At 45.0% G+C, this 12767-nt stretch overlaps 1 non-coding gene across 1 annotated transcript; it reads left to right on the top strand.

The window, feature by feature from the left end:
- Positions 1 to 11840: 11840 nt before the first annotated feature.
- LOC144313172 (U6 spliceosomal RNA) lies at positions 11841 to 11942 on the top strand. Its single transcript, XR_013378897.1, has one exon. It is a non-coding gene; the product is annotated as a U6 spliceosomal RNA (small nuclear RNA).
- The last annotated feature ends 825 nt before the right edge of the window (positions 11943 to 12767 follow it).

Raw genomic sequence — 12767 nt, 5'->3', positions numbered from 1 at the left:
GCCGCCGCGGGAGGCCGGGGCCCCAGCCTGGCGCACGGTCCGGCGCGGCGGTCGCGCAGCCCCGGCGGCCCGGGCGCCGCACGCCGGGCGGGAGGGATCGGCCGACTGCGCGCGCGGCGCCGGCTGCCGGGGGAACGGGCTCCGGGGGGCGGGGCCGGCTGCGCCCGGGAGCTCGGGGGCGGAGGGGGGACGGGCCCGCGGCCGTCGGCTGCCTGGGGAACGGGCTCCGGGGGCGGGGCCGGCTGCACCCTGGAGCTCGGGGGGCGGGGCCGGCTGCACCCTGGAGCTCGGGGGGCGGGGGGGGGCGGGGAGGGGCGGGCCCCGCGGGGGCTCTTCCAAGCCCTCGGGGAGCCCCGCAGCTCCCGGGAGCCTCCTTCAACCGCGGCGCGAGCGGCAGGGCCAGCAGCCCCCCGAGCTGAGAGGACCGGGGTGGCCGCCGTCGTCCCGGCTTCGGGTCGCCCCTGGTGAGCGAGGCCGCGAGGAACAGTCTGCGGGTGTCAGGGGCCTCGCGGGGCCGGGAGGCAGTAGACCCAGGTTTGGGTCTGGGTCTTCTAACCTGTCTTGCTCTTTACTTCCTCTCTCTCTGAGCCTCAGTTTACTGTCCTGCAAAATGAGGAATTAGAGGGGCGCCTGGGTGGTCCGTCGGTGAAGCGTCTGGCTTTGACTGAGGTCATGATCCCGGGTCCTGGAATCGAGCCGATCCTGCCCCTGCCCCTGCTCAGCGGGGAGCCTGCTTCTCCCTCTCCTCTGCTGTTCCTCCTGCTTGTGCTGTCTGGCGCGTTCTCTCTCTCAAGCACAGAGATTAAATCTTAAAAAAAAAAAAAAAAAAAGGAGTTGGAACTGAATTCTAAGAACTTTCTTCCATCCGTGACTCCGAGGTTCTAGGCTCTGGGCCGGCCCGGGGTAACAGAGGTGCTCCCCCGACTGGCGATCGCAGTGATGAAGTCCGTGGGATTCAGCCTTGGGTTGGACCTGGGCGTTCGGAAAAGACTGAGAAACCGTCTTGCCCGGGAGCTCCCCGGATCAAAGGCAGAGGGGCTTGTGATCGGTCAGGCCCACTGTGCGAGGGCCTCGAAGCAACGACGTCGAGTTCCCATGCTGGGGGACCGAGGCTGGAACTCTGCCTGGGCACTGGATGAGGGCTCCTGGAGGAAAGAATAGGAGAGATGAGAGGTTATTACTATTACTGTTATTCGTTATTACTATTAGAAACTGACCCTAGTAGAGGAAGCACAGGTGTTTGGCAAGACCTGGGGGTCATTCCATACTTCCTGTTCCCTCAGCTCATCAGTGAGCAACCGTAATAATTCGAGATTATGTCCCCTGCCTCCTCCTGAGTCATCATCACAATAAATGATAGATGATTCTATTAAATAATGATAGCTAGCATTTACTGAACATGGTATGCTGGAGGCATTAATTTCACAACCCGGTGTTAACTACTGTTAGTATCGTTGTATTTTTTAGAAATGAGGAAACCACAGGCTGTGTTAGATTAAGAAGTGCATCTTGTGGGGGCACCCGGGGGCTCAGTTGGTTAAGCGTCTTCCTTTGGCTCCGGTCATGATCTCAGGGTCCTAGGATTGAGCCCCACCTTGGGCTCCCTGCTCAGTGGGCAGTCTGCTTCTCCCTCTCCCTCCCTCTGCCTCTCCATCTGCCCTACCTCTGTTCATGTGCTCCCTCTTTCTCTTTCTCTCAAATGAATAAAATCTTTTTTTTTTTTTTAATTTATGATAGTCACAGAGAGAGAGAGGCAGAGACACTGGCAGAGGGAGAAGCAGGCTCCATGCACCGAGAGCCCGACGTGGGATTTGATCCCGGGTCTCCAGGATCTCGCCCTGGGCCAAAGGCAGGCGCCAAACCGCTGCGCCACCCAGGGATCCCTCAAATGAATAAAATCTTAAAAGAAAAAAAAATAGTGCATTCTGATCACACAGATAGTAAGAGACAGAGTTAGACAATTACCAATCAGGGTTCCCTATGACAAATAAGTCTGACACAACTTTTTTTCTGACACAATTTTTAATTCAAATAAGCATGCAAACCTGAGACAGCCTTCCCACGTCTGAATTCTGAGATGGATGGATGGATAAATACAGCAGAGAGCCTAAATGAACTAAACTCCTATGTCTATAGAAGCTCCATGGGGAGGACAAAGTTTCTTCCACTGAGTTCTCTCTATCATAGCCCTAACCTTGCAAGATCAAGGATATGTTTGCTATGTTTCCCATCCTGGAGAACTGTGACTTATCTCTGTATCTAACATAGTATCTTTTCCATTTTTTTAAAAGATTTATTTATTTATTTATTCATGATAGATGCAGAGAGAGAAAGAGAGAGGCAGAGACAAAGGAGGACGGAGAAGCAGGCTCCACACCAGGAGCCCCACGCGGGACTCGATCTGGGGACTCCAGGATCGCGCCCTGGGCCACAGGCAGGTGCCAAACCACTGAGCCACCCAGGAATCCCCTCTTTTCCATTTTAAGAAGGATAATAATACTTCTCATTTACTCTCAGCACACTCCGTGCCTGGAGCTATACTAAGGGTCTTACATGTGTGATCTAATTTTATCCTCAAAATTGACCCTCTGAAAGGGGTAATGTTATTAAGCCCCATCTTCCACAAGAAAAACAAAAACTTAGAAAGGGGGTGGGGGTGTGCCTGGGTGGCTCAGTCAGTAAGAATCCAACTCTTGATCTTAGCTCAGGTCTTGATCTCAGAGTTGTAAGTTCAAGCCCCGTGTTGGTCTCCATGCTGGGTACAGAGCCTACTAAAAAAGAAAAGAATAAATAAATAAATAAATAAATAAAACAAACTTAAAGAAAATAAAAAGAACTAAAAGCTTAGAGAGCTTAGGTTACTTGCCTATAAGGACAAAGCTAATGGACAATCAGACAGAGATCCCAACATTGTCCACACACCTGGCTAGGCGGGGAAGCCAGAAGACCACACCCTCACCACACCTGTTGCCTGGTCTGAAAAATTGTCCTGAGCTTGATTCTCACTGTCAGGTAGACCAGGCTTTGAGATTTGAAGGTCTGAAATTATGAGGTAGAACTCTCTTACTGTAGAGACTTTCATTCATATTTGTGACATTTCCATTATCATTTTACTTATGCTAGTCCAGTTAACAAAAGAATAAGGAAGAGTGTATGTAAGGAGAAAATTTTTAAATTACAGCCAAATATGTATCCACTTGTTTTCCCAAAGAATCAGCTACCTCACAAATATCCCGAAACTCCTAACAAATGGAACGTTTGATCTTAAGAGTTCATGGAAAAATGAAGACCTCCAAGCTAAATGGCCAGTATTACATGGCAAAACTATAGTTTGTTTCTCTAAACAGAAACTTTTTTTTTTTTGAGTAAACAGAAACTTCTCAAGAGCTTTCGTCTTTGTGATCTCTGAAGACCAAACAGAGAAACATTTTTATTTTTTAAAAAGGATTTTTTGGGAACGTCTGGGTGGCTCCGCGGTTAAGCTCCTGCTTCAGCCCAGGGCGCGATCCTGGAGTCCCAGGATTGAGTCCCAAGATCGAGTCCCACATCAGGCTCCCTGCATGGAGCCTGTTTCTCTCTCTGCCTATGTCTCTGCCTCCCTCTGTGTGTTTCTCTCGTGAATAAATAAATAAAAATTAAAAAAAAAAAGATTTTTAAAATTCATTTGAGAGAGAGCACAAGCAGAGGAGAGAGTCAGAGGGAGAGGCAGACTTCCTGATGGGCAGGGAGCCCAATGCAATGTGGGCCAATCCCAGGACCCTGAGATCATGACCTGAGCCAAAGGCAGATGCTTAATCATCTGAGCCATCCAGGTGCCCCCAGAAACATTTTTAGAAGACAGATTTGGTATCATTCTCCACTTTAAAGAGGCACACAGTAGTCAAACTAAAAGCTATACTTAAAAGTCTCAAAGGGATTTTTAAATTTTTTTAAATTTTCAATGGAGTCTATGCCTGAGAAAGGACAAAGTATTTCTAACACTATACAAATCTAAACAGCATACTATGCAATTGTTTAAAAAGATTGAGACAAAAAAAAGATTGAGACAAAATTTTATGCAGTGACTGATACAATATCTCAAATATGTTTTTTTAAGTTAATTTTTTTAGTAATCTCCATACCCAATGTGGGGATCAAACTCATGACCCTGAGATCAAGAGTCACATCCTCTTCTGACTAAGTCAGACAGACACCCCCAAAATATATTTTTAAGTAAAAAAGAAAGGTAGACCCACTACTTGCATTTTAAAAATGGGCATTTAAAAATGTGGCTGGAGAATCTCTGGAAGGGTACCTAAGAAGCTGGTGATAATAGTGGTTACCTCTAGAGAGAGGAATGAGGAACAGGGTAAAAGGAAGGCTTATTTTTCACTGTGTATTATCATGTGCAAATACTTCCTGTTCAAAAAATACTTTCAAAAACATATCAAGAAAAAAAAACATATCAGGACATTAAGAGATTAGCTCTGGTCATTTTGAGAAATAGGATAACAACCGTCCTATTTATTCCCTCCAAAGTAAATAGTTACTAATGAGTTACCTCATTTTTCTCCTCTCCTATTTCTACGTGATCCCTCTCTTGCTCACCTTATCAGGCCTAAAATTCCTGGCCAGAAAAAAAAAAGAAAAAAAAAAATTCCTGGCCAGAAATTCCTGCCCAGATAATCTCACTTTAGAAAAGATCATGTCTCCAAAGGCACTGGTAAGGGCATATACGTTGCCTCTCCCATTATCACATCTTTGTGAAGATTTATTGAGTTCATCCAATTTACTGTTGACTTCAAAATTACAGTGGCCTAAAAAAAACTACACAAAAAAAGTACAGTGGCCTTTCATGGGACAGAACATAGGATCTCTAAAGAGCTTTTGAGCTTCAGAACCACTGAGGATGATGAGATGGCTTGTCCTTGGGGGTGTGTGGGTGGCTCAGTTGGTTACAAGTCTGATTCTTGAGGGATCCCGGGGTGGCTCAGTGGTTTGGCGCCTGCCTTTGGCCCAGGGTATGATCCTGGAGTCCCAGGATCGAGTCCCACATCGGGCTTCCTGCTTGGAGCCTGCTTTTCCTCTGTCTGTGTCTCTGCCTCTCTGTGTGTGTGGGTCTCTCATGCATAAATAAATAAAATCTTAAAAAAAAAAAAAGTCTGATTCTTGATTTCAGCTCAGATCTTGATCTCAGGGTTCTGAGATCTCACACCCAGTTCAGAGTCTGTTTAAGATGCCCTCTCTTCTTCTCCCTCTGCCCCTCCCCACCTCTAAAAAAAATTTTTTAATTAAAAAAAAAAAAAAAAAGATGGCTTGTCCTAGAGAGAAGGAACTGGAAAGCTAGTGCCTTTAATTGAATTGAGGGAGTAGCACTGCTGGGAGGTTCTTTCCCCAAGAGTGCTTCATATGGATGGATACTTGCTGATGCTGGTGCTAATGCCTTGAAAGCAACAGTGAGATGGTCCCTGAGGCAATTACAGTAAGGACCATGGCCAGGGCCTCTCTGAGCCAACTTAGAGCTTCAGAACTCAGTGCTGGAGATGGAGGAGCAGCCCATGACATCAGAACCTTATGGCAGCAGAGGCTAACATAACTATAATGAGACCCTAGGATAAAGACCAGGACTGCTTTCCCCATTTTCTGGATACCATGAAAACCTCCAAGTTTTCTGATAACTCCAAGGAATGGATTCCCCAAAAACATAACCAAGATTCCATTTTTGGCCACCTCTGGCACATGAAATTTAGATTTTATTTGGTTTAGAGAACTGAACCTGCAGGAAGAGCAAATGCATACCCACTACATTTGTAATTGCTGTAGAAGATAAACTTGACCATTGGATGCTCATATCCACCTTGGGACTATTCTAAGTAGAGCATTTGATGCTCTTCACACTCTGATCCCAGCCTGTCTTTCTAACGTCATCTCCATTTCTACCCTTGCCCTCCTCCTGCAGTCCACACCAAGGATCTTGTGCTCCAGCGACACAAAATTACACACCTTCCCACGTCTTTGCTCACATTATTCCATCTGCCTAGAAGGCCTTCCCCCTTCCACCAGGTGATATCCTGCAAAGCACAGCCCATAAAACCTATGACACATCCAAGGAGATATCATCTGTTCCTGGAGCACATTGCTAACCCTTTTATTGCACTTGTGTGTTAAGGGCTGTCATACTTAAATTATCTGTCTCATTGGGCAGCCTGGGATTCCTTGAGGGCCAGGCTCCTGACTGACTCATCTCTGTGATCCAGCACACAGCCCAATACCAAGGCCTTAACTTCATTCTATGTGAATCAAGTTCAGTTTAACTAGTATTCAATCCAGGATAACTCCACTTCTGCTGCTCCTCATGAGTCTGGGGTCACCACACACATAAGCATTTCTGGTTTGTAGGTGAAAAACAGGAAGACCCGGTTATCCAATAGTCAATGCCAGGGCAAAGCCTCAAGGAATGGGCACACCCGGGCCTTACACATCCAGGCATTTGGAGTTCAGTGGTTTCTCTGGAGTCTGTTTATAGCACACATGTACACTGAGGATGATGTTTGGACTAATTGTCTCAAAATTTTTCCCACACCAAAATTCATCAGGCTGAAGTTTCTTCCCCTTAATTCTGAAAATGAAGCCTTGACACTTATGGCTGATTTAGAAATTATTTTCTAGGGTACCTGGGTGGTTCAGTCAGTTAAGCACCTGCCTTCGGCTCAGGTTATGATCCTAGTCCCGGAATTGAGCCCCACATTGGGCTCCCTGCTCAGTGGGAAGCCTGCTTCTTCCTTTGTCACCCCCCCCACCCCACCCCTCAGTTGTGCGCGCTCTCTCTTTCTCTCTCAAATAAATAGAATCTTAAAAAAAAGAAATCATTTCCTATCTGAGTTCTCTTTATTATGACCATTTCCACTTCTACAGCATCTTTTTTCCCTGTACCAGGAAAAAAGAAAAAGAAAAAGAAAAAAAAAAAATCCTGGAGACTTTTGTTTGTATTTCTCTAAGAAAAACGTGAGGCTTTGTTAAGCAACTGTGTTGATGCAAAGGGTAGACAAAAGGCGGTAGGGGCGGTGGGGGTGGGAAGTATTTAATACCGGTCCTTTTTTTTTTTAAATAGATTTTATTTATTTATTTGAGAGAGAGAGAGAAGAAGCAGGGGGAGGGGCAGAGGGAGAGGGAGAAGCAGACTCCCCGCTGAGCACAGAGCCCAACTCAGGGCTCGATTCTAGGACCCTAAGATCACAATGCAAGGCAAAGTCACATGCTTAACTGACTGAACCACCCAGGCACCCCTAATGTCATTTCTTAAAATACACATTCACGGATGTGTACATACACACGAAACAAATTACCTCCATTATTTTAGCTACTGAAATGAGACAGACTCTGGACCACAGTAGCCTTATCTGTAAAAAGAGAGCAAAAACGTTTAACCAACCTGAAGAACTTCTTAGGGTCCCTTCCAGCTTCCTGGTTCTATAACTCCACTTTCACACCCAAAGATAGAAACCTTATTGTGTTTTAAATAGTTACTGAAAAAAAAAAAAAAAAGTTACTGAATCCAATGAGATACTAAGGGATGCAAATTTAGAGCCTGAGAGCTGTATATCCCAAAGCTGATTCTGATTTGCCTTTAGACCGTTCTTTTCTTTATCTCTCTAATGGCAAACGGCCAATAAAGAAATAAATACTGGAGGAAAAAAAGATCCTTAGTTTGGAACACTTAAAGGCTAAAAATACAAGAAATCCCCTGGTTCTGATGTGAGAAGTACTAAAGAGAAAATGATTCTGACACTTGCTAAAATGGTAAGGAAAGCTTTATTCAAGACCATTGCGGGATCCCTGGGTGGCGCAGCGGTTTGGCGCCTGCCTTTGGCCCAGGGCGTGATCCTGGAGACCCGGGATCGAGTCCCACGTCGGGCTCCCGACATGGAGCCTGCTTCTCCCTCTGCCTGTGTCTCTGCCTCTCTCTCTCTCTCTCTGTGTGTGACTATCATAAATAAATTTAAAAAAAAAAAAGACCATTGCAAAGTCTAGACAGCAGACAGTTGTAAAGCAAAGACAGCAAAGAAGCTGGGGATTTTGACCAAGAAGCAGAGTGAGGGAGTCAGTGAACAGAAATTACTAATAAGGGACGTCAAGGGGTGGGGGTGGGGGATTCTTGCCAAAATGGCATAACAGCACTCCTGCTAAAGGGAGGTCAAGGATTTATACATCAAAGGTGGGGTGTTCCTACAAAATCGACCTTTGCAGGATTCTTGCTATGGCTGGCCTAGGCAGGCAAAAGACAGAATGGGGTCCAAGTTGGAGTCCTACTCAGAAAGAAGGCCTAGGGCACCTGAGGGGCTCAGTCGGTTAAGCATCCAACTCTTTTTTTTTTTTTTTTTTTTTTTTTTTTAGCATCCAACTCTTGATCTCAGTTCAGGTCTTAATCTCAGAGTCATGAGTTTGAGCCCCATGCTTGGCTCTACACTGGGCATGGAGCCTACTAAGGAAGGAAGGAAGGAAGGACTTAGAGGAGGGGCACCTAGCTGGCTCAGTCAATAGAGCATGGGACTCTTGATCTCAGGGTACTGAGTTCAAATCCTGTGTTGGGTGTGGAGACTACTTAAAGAAACAGGAAGAAGGAGAAGGAAAGGAAGAATGGAAGAAAGAAAAGAAGAAAGAAAGGTTTAGAGGAGCCTCACCAAAGTTTGGTCAAGGACAGTGTTTGTCAGGGAGCACCTGGGTGGCTCAGTGGTTAAGAATCTGCCTTCAAAAAAAAAAAAAAAAAAGAAAAGGAATCTGGTCATGATCTCAGGTTCCTGGGACTGAGCCCCACAGTGGGCTCCCTGCTCAGTGAGGAGTCTGCTTTTCCCTCTCTCTCTCTCCCTGTTTGTTTTCTCTCTCTGTGTGTCAAATAAATAAGTAAAATCTGAAGAAGGAGGAGGAAGAGAAGGAGGAGGAGAAGTCTTTGTCAGAAGCCAATACAAGCTTCCTGTACTCTGCCCCTTCCCACTGGTTAAAGGAACTAACACTCATAAAGCACTTACAACACCCCAATAATCCCATTTTTGTTTGGAGAGAGGGAATTGGAATATTATCATTAACAGAAATCATTTCTGGATGGATTTCTGGATGGTGGCATTACAAGCAATTTTTCTTTCTTTCTTTGAGCTTTTCTATACTTGCCAAAAATTTTACCAGAAAAGAGGAGGAGGTTTAAAAGAAGTTAAGGCAGCTGGCTCTCCTGTACTGGGGCCCTCAGAGCCAATAAGCTTTCTACCCAAAATGAAGAGACTCCATCATTCCACTTCCCCATTGACCCTGGGGTCAGGGGGCAGGTCTGAAAGCTAGATAATATTACTTTCAAAAAAAAAAAAAAAAAGCCACAACACCAGTCTGTTAAATACATGCTATGAAGTGCCCTGGAAAGAGAGCAAGTCAGCAAAATTCTTATTATTTTAAACCTGGAAAATCAGATTAACTCTTTCCCTACACCTAAAAAAAAAAAAAAAAAGGAGTAAAATATGCAGGCCTAAGGCAAGATGCCAAACCCAGTTTCAGGATTTTAAAGGAGAAACCATTTCTCTTCAGTTTTATTACACACAGGGTATAAAGCTGGGCCTCATATCCCACTATTTACATGCAAATCCCACCAAAAATGAGTTGGCCCCACTCCAGATGCCCAGTTCTCAAAGGAACTCTGTTTCCAGTGAGGCCCCTGCCTGGTAGCTATGAGTCTCTTTTCTCTGCTTTCTTGGGGAAGAGAGAAGAAAAGATGCTAAGGGATTTCCCTCACACTCTGAAATTATCTTGAATTGAGAAACAAATGTTGCTTTGTTCCTTCTCACAATCTGTTACCAGTTATTTAAGCCTTTTTTTTTTTTTCAAGATTTATTTATGGGGTGCCTGGGTGGCTCAGTTGGTAAATCGTCTGCCTTTGGCTCAAGTCATGATCCCGGGGTCCTGGGATTGAGTCCCTTGTCAGGCTCCCTGCTCAGCGGGGAGTCTGCTTCTCCCTCTCCCTCTACCAGCTTGTTTCTCTCTCTCTCTCTCTCTCTCTCTCTCGCTGTCAAATAAATTTTTAAAATTTTTTGTTTATTTGAGAGAGAAGAAAGAGAGAGTGGAGGGGCAGAAGGGGAAGGAGAGAATCTCAAGCAGGCTCCAGAATCTGATGCAGGGCTTAATCCCATGACCCTGAGATCATGACCTGAGATGAAACCAAGAGTCAGATGCTCAATTGCCTCAGCCACCCAGACGCCTCAAGTTGCTTAAGTCTCTTAACAGGAATCCAGGATGACCTCGTATTCATCTGTCGACCCTCTAGAATGCCCCCCACAGCTTGGCTCAAGAGCCAGAAAACAGTTCTCTGAACAAGATGGTAAAGAACACAGTAGGGCAGCCTGGGTGGCTCAGTGGTTTAGCACCGCCTTCAGCCCAGGGCGTGATCCTGGAGACCGGGGATCGAGTCCCGTGTCAGGCTCCCTGCATGGAGCCTGCTTCTCCCTTTGCCTGTGTCTCTGCCTCTCTCTCTCTCTCTCTCTCTCTCTCTCTCTGTGTATGTGTGTGTGTGTGTGTCTCATTAATAAATAAATAAAATCTTGAAAAAAAAAACATAGTATGATAAGGGGAGAACTGGATGTTCAAGTTGGTGCCAAACAGCCCTGGTGTAGGACTTAGTCATCACCTCTTACAATAAGGTACATCTGGTTAGCAGAGTGCTTATAAAACACACTTGTCAATTTAGACATAAAAACATTAATATTTTAAAATAACATCTTTGAAGGAAAACAATTTCTGTTTTCTACAAAACTCTGGGATCATACTTTCCCCATCCACAAAAAGAAAAAAGAAAGAAAGAAAGAAAAGGAAAAAGGAAAAAAGGGAGAAAAAAAAACCCAACAATCCAGGAAAGAAAAAGAATAGCGGGATTGCCTGGGTGGCTCAGCGGTTAAACATCTGCTGTAGGCTCAGGGCCTGATCCTGGAATCCCTGGATCCCCTCGACCGGGGCTGGAGTCCCACATCGGGCTCCCTGCATGGAGCCTGTTTCTCCCTCTGCCTGTGTCTCTGCCTCTCTCTGTGTGTCTCTCATGAATAAATAAATTAAATATTTTAAAAAAATAGCATTGGAAAAACAGAAGGGGTGAGAGCCTTCAAATAGAGATAACAGTCTCTAAATCTTGGTCTTGCTTTCAGAATTGACACTGCTCCTCTTACTGGGACAAAGAATCACACTGAGAATATTAAGATGTATGTGTTAGGTTTTACAGATTTTTATTTATTTATTTTAGAGAAGGGGGACAGAGGGAGAGAGAGAATCTCAAGCAACCCCTCTGCCAAGTGCCCATTGAAGGGCTTCATCCCAAGACACTGAGATAAGGACCTGGGCTGAAGCCAAGAATCACCAAGAGTGAGATGCTTAACTGACTGAGTCACCCCAGCACCCCTATGTATGTCCTTTAAATTAACTAATTTCTATTCCACATACGTAACATTGCTTGGGGTGACTTACGCTCCTATAATAGAATCAGGAAATCTACTATTATAGCTAAAAGGAACTTCATTTCATTTGTTCATATTCTTCCCTATTCTGTCAAAACACACTAGATAGGGCAGCCCGGGTGGCTCAGCGGTTTAGCGCTGCCTTCAGCCCAGGGCCTGATCCCTCTGCCAGTGTCTCTGCCTCTCTTTCTCTCTGTGTCTCTCATGAATAAATAAATAAAATCTTAAAAAGAAACACACACACACACACACACTCATGATAAAGAAACTTAGGCCCACAGAAGCTAACCAAGTGCCCAGTGTCTCATAGCTAGTTAGTGACTGAGCCAGGAGTGGAAGTGAGGGAGATCTCCAACTCTAGGTCTGAGACAGAGGTCACTAGTGCTTGCCTTGGCAGTATATATACTGAAATGGAAGTGATAGAGATTATCACGGCCCCTGAGCAAGGATGACACACAAATCTGTGACTTGTTCCACATTTTTTGGGTGAAATAGATAAAGGGGATTGAGAGTACACATCTCTTTCTTTTTAAAGGTTTTATTTATTTATTTAAGAGAGAACGAGCATGAGCTAAGGGTCGGGGGTGGGAGGGCAGGCAAAGAGAGAAGCAAACTCCTGCTGAGCAGGGAGCCTGACTTGGGGCTGGATCCCAGGAGCCTGAGATCATGATATGAGCCAAAGGCAGATGCTTCACCAACTGAGCCACTGGGCTCCCCCAGAATACACATATCTTGATGAGCACTGAGAAGTGTATAGAATTGTTGAATCATGGGGCACCTGGGTGGCTCAGCGGTTGAGCATCTGCCTTCCACCCAGGCCGTGATCCTAAAGTCCCGGGATTGAGTCCCACATAGCCTCCTTTTCCCTCTGCCTGTGTCTCTGCCTCTCTCTCTCTCTGTGTCTCTCATGAGTAAATAAATAAAATCTTTAAAAAAAAAAAAAGAATTGTTGAACCATTATATTGATTCTAATATAATTAAACTAATATAACACTGGATGTTGACTATACTTGAATTTAAAAAAGAATTACGGCAGAAAAGTAAATAATTAAAAAATAGAATAAAATAAAATAAATAAAGCAGAAGTCACAAACTACAGATGGTGAGCCAAAATGTTTTTGTACGGCCTCTAAGCTAAGGATAATTTTTACATTTTTATTTATTTTTATTTTTAAAAATATTTTATTTATTTATTCATGAGAGACAGAGAGAGAGAGAGAGAGGCAGAGACACAGGCAGAGGGAGAAGCAGGCTTCTGCAGGGAGACTAATGTGGGACTCGATCCCAGGACTCCAGGATCATGCCCTG

This window comes from Canis aureus, chromosome 4 (genome assembly GCF_053574225.1).
Source record: "Canis aureus isolate CA01 chromosome 4, VMU_Caureus_v.1.0, whole genome shotgun sequence".
Lineage (NCBI taxonomy): Eukaryota > Metazoa > Chordata > Mammalia > Carnivora > Canidae > Canis > Canis aureus.
The sequence above is the reverse complement of the archived record's forward strand: the minus strand, read 5'-3'. Positions and strand labels throughout refer to the sequence as shown.